Source organism: Gadus chalcogrammus, chromosome 7 (genome assembly GCF_026213295.1).
Source record: "Gadus chalcogrammus isolate NIFS_2021 chromosome 7, NIFS_Gcha_1.0, whole genome shotgun sequence".
NCBI lineage: Eukaryota > Metazoa > Chordata > Actinopteri > Gadiformes > Gadidae > Gadus > Gadus chalcogrammus.
Genome location: NC_079418.1, coordinates 33,429,191 through 33,433,443, shown reverse-complemented (window position 1 = coordinate 33,433,443; position 4,253 = coordinate 33,429,191).

The window sequence follows — 4,253 nt, the reverse complement described above, 5'->3', positions numbered from 1 at the left end:
TCACCCCCTCTCTTTCTCACCCCTCTCTCCCTCTCTCTCTCTCTCTCTCTCTCTCTCTCACACTCACTCCTCTCTCTCCCTCTGTCTCTCTCCCTCTCTCTCACACTCACTCCTCTCTCTCCCTCTCTCTCCCACTCTGTCTCTCTCTCCCTCACCCTCTCTCTCTGTCTCTCTCTTTCTCTCTCGCTGGGTTATTAAGGGAGTGGCGGTGGAGAGGTCAGGAGACTCACTCGTTCCTCTTCACGGGATGGAGCAGGACACGGAACGTGCGTCACCAAATGAGGGCTTTGATTTTGATTTCTTGTTCTTCTTTGGTTTGTTGTTATGGGAGACGTGTGCAGGGGGCGGGGCAAAACGCGTGTATAAAACCGCGGCACTCGGACTCCAAAGCGCCCGGTCCTCCCGCGGCCCGCGGGGACCCGCGGTCGGCTGACAACGCGTTGCTGTTCTGCTGTTGAAAGAAGCTGAGCTCAAACTCTTGGATTTATATTCAATACTTTTTTTTATTATCCTATTTTGGCTTTTTGGGCATTTTTCCTTACTTGGACTTATTACAAAAATAAGGCTGGATACTGGAGTATCGTCTTTTTCAATCTTTGCAGAGCTAATATCGATACATTTATGAATCAATATATTTATTTACAGGGCATCAATGGAATATGAACACTTGACTCCTTCAAGAATCAAAACAAATGGTTTTACTGTGTGTGTGTGTGTGTGTGTGTGTGTGTGTGTGTGTGTGTGTGTGTGTGTGTGTGTGTGTGTGTGTGTGTGTGTGTGTGCGCGCGTGTATGCGCCCACATACACGGGAGAAGCACAGCCTCCTGCCTGCACGCACTCATGTGCACGCGTTTGTGTGTGAATCTCATGAATGGAATGTTGTTGTCTGCTTTCCAGGGTCATGTGATTTGCTTTTTTTTGTTTCCGTAAGCGTAATTGGGCATTTGGTTAAGAAGGTTGAAATAGCTTAAAGGTAGTAAATCAAGGCTAATCTTTGCTATATGAGCTGCGTGAATCGTCTGGTGAGAACAAGATTATTTTCCAAAGATAAGTAGAAGAGTTTAAGTAAACTGATGCAATTGAATACAATCGGACAACACACAATGTTATTGTAATATTTTCATCGTTTTTGTTGAATATTGTTTATTGTTCGTTATTCATCTACCAGAAGAATCTGAATCAGAATTCTCTCTATTGTCATTGCACATAGTAAAACGAAATTTAAATGCAATCTAGACGGTGCGATTCACAACATTTTAAATATATAAGAAAGGTAAAAAAAACGATATAAACAAAGCAAGATAAAATATATAAATAACAAATAAGGATAAAAAATACAGATAAATGATACAGATAATTATGAATAGCAGCTGAGGTAAACGGCATTGCACAGTAGTGTTGTCCGCTAAATAATAACGATACATTTTAATAGTGCAAATTGATACATTCAGGATGTTTTAAGGAGCTAATTAAATGTATAATTCTTTTTTTACAATATGTAGTTCATGTATGGCTATGGGACAGAAGCTGTCTCTGAGTCTGTTGGTGCTCTGAGGGACCTGAAAGAAGCTGTCTCTGAGTCTGTTGGTGCTCTCAGAGACCTGACAGAAGCTGTCTCTGAGTCTGTTGGGGCTCTCAGAGACCTGACAGAAGCTGTCTCTGAGTCTGTTGGGGCTCTGAGAGACCTGACAGAAGCTGTCTCTGAGTCTGTTGGTGCTCTCAGAGACCTGACAGAAGCTGTCTCTGAGTCTGTTGGGGCTCTGAGAGACCTGACAGAAGCTGTCTCTGAGTCTGTTGGTGCTCTGAGAGACCTGACAGAAGCTGTCTCTGAGTCTGTTGGTGCTCTGAGGGACCTGACAGAAGCTGTCTCTGAGTCTGTTGGGGCTCTGAGAGACCTGACAGAAGCTGTCTCTGAGTCTGTTGGTGCTCTCAGAGACCTGACAGAAGCTGTCTCTAAGTCTGTTGGTGCTCTGAGGGACCTGACAGAAGCTGTCTCTGAGTCTGTTGGTGCTCTCAGAGACCTGACAGAAGCTGTCTCTGAGTCTGTTGGGGCTCTCAGAGACCTGACAGAAGCTGTCTCTGAGTCTGTTGGTGCTCTGAGGGACCTGACAGAAGCTGTCTCTGAGTCTGTTGGGGCTCTGAGAGACCTGACAGAAGCTGTCTCTGAGTCTGTTGGGGCTCTCAGAGACCTGACAGAAGCTGTCTCTGAGTCTGTTGGGGCTCTGAGAGACCTGACAGAAGCTGTCTCTGAGTCTGTTGGTGCTTTGAGAGACCTGTACAGATCGGAAGATGTCCTTCAGGGAGGGCAGTGTGCAACCAGTGACTTTCTGGGCAGTGTTGATGACCCTCTGAAGGGCTTTGCTTTCCGCTGCAGAGCATACCATGTGGTTACACAGTACGCCAGCACACTCTCGATGGAGCAGAGGTAGAAAGATCTAAAGTCTGAAACCTTTTCCACACAGTCCCCATTCATGAGGAGGGGTGGGGGGCTGCATTGTTCTTACAGAAGTCTCTGATGATGAGTCTCCTTTGTTTTTTGTTGTTCAGGATGAGGTTGTTGTCTGAACACCATGCTGCCAGTCTGTGGACTTCCTCCCTGTAGGCTGTCTCCTCTCCTGCTGAGATAAGTCCAACCACAGTGGTGGCGTCAGCAAACTTGACGACGGTGTTGGTGGAGTGGGAGGGGGCAGGGCCGGAGTGGGACCGATTGCTCTTCCGTGTGACCTAAATGCAACGGCAAGTGGGCACCGGGCGCAGTGTGGGGCTGCTACCAGTAGGGGGGGGGGGGCCCGAACTGCGGCCCAAAATACATTTAAAGTGGACCGGCTCACCGGGAAACCTCCCGATCTTCCCAGTGGCCACCCCACCTCTGGGAGGGGGCACAGACGTGGTTGTAGAGGGTGTAGAGGCGGGCGCTCAACACACAGCCCTGTGGGGAGCCGGTGCTGAGTGCGATGGGGGTGGAGAGCTGAGGGCCCAGGCTGACGGTCTAGGGGGGGTAGTCCTGATCCAGAGGCAGATGGGTTGGGAGGATCCTTGGTCCATGAGTTTGGTGACCAGTCTGCTGGGGACGATGGTATTAAAGGCAGAGCTAAAGTCAAGCTCCCCCGGTGTTCGAGGTGGGTCAGTGCAGTGTGAAGAGAGTGTGTCGATTGTATCCTCAGTGGACCTATTTGCTCTGTAGGCAAATTGGTGCCACAGCATTGCACTTCATAATGAAAGGTGTGAGAGCGACCGGGTGGTGGTGGTGGTGGCGGTGGCGGTGGCGGTGGTGGTGGTGTTGGTGTTGGTGGTGGTGTTGGTGGTGGTGGTGGTGGCCGCTGATGACAGGCCTTTTTGGTAATGGGATGATTGTGGCAGACTTTCAGGCAGGTGGGATAAGATTGAGTTGAATATCTTCGCATATCTTTGCATCCTCCAGCAAAGAGATGGTGTGGTTGTTCTTGTAGGGCTGTTCTTGTAGATGGTGTGGTTGTTCTTGAAGGGCTGGTGGGAAAATGGTGACGAGCTCTTCTGGCTTCACCTCGAAGCGGGCAAAGAAGCAGTTCAGTTCCTCTGCCAGCGAGGCGTCGCCGTCGGCCGTCGTGCTGTTGCTGGGCTTGTAGTTGGTGATGTGCTGGATGCCCTGCACACCCGCCGTGGATCGTTGTTTTTGAAGTGGTCTTCTATCTTCCTCTTGTAGACCGCTTTGACACCCCTGATGCCTTTCTTCAGGTCAGCTCTAGCCGCGCTGTACAGGGCTCTGTCTCTAGTGGCTGTACAGACCTCTGTCTCTAGTGGCTACAGCCCTCTGTCTCTAGTGGCTACAGGGCTCCGTCTCTAGTGGCTGTACAGCCCTCTGTCTCTAGTGGCTGTACAGGGCTCTGTCTCTAGTGGCTACAGGGCTCTGTCTCTAGTGGCTACAGGGCTCTGTCTCTAGTGGCTACAGCCCTCTGTCTCTAGTGGCTACAGGGCTCTGTCTGTCGGTGTTGGTGTTGGTGGTGGTGGTGGTGTTGGTGGTGGTGGTGGTGTTTGTGTCGAGGATCCCAGCCGCCCACTGGTCTCTCTCAGCCCTGAACAGTAAGAGTTTATGTGCTGTGAGCTGCCATCAGTACATGACCTCTTGCAGTGCAGGGAGAGTGAGAATGTACGACTGCTGGAAAGCCCTCTCTCTCTGTCCTCTCTCTCTCTCTCTCTCTCTGCCCTCTCTCTCTCTCTCTCTCTCTCTGTCCTCTCTCTCTCTCTCTCTCTCTGTCCTCTCTCTCTCTCTCCCC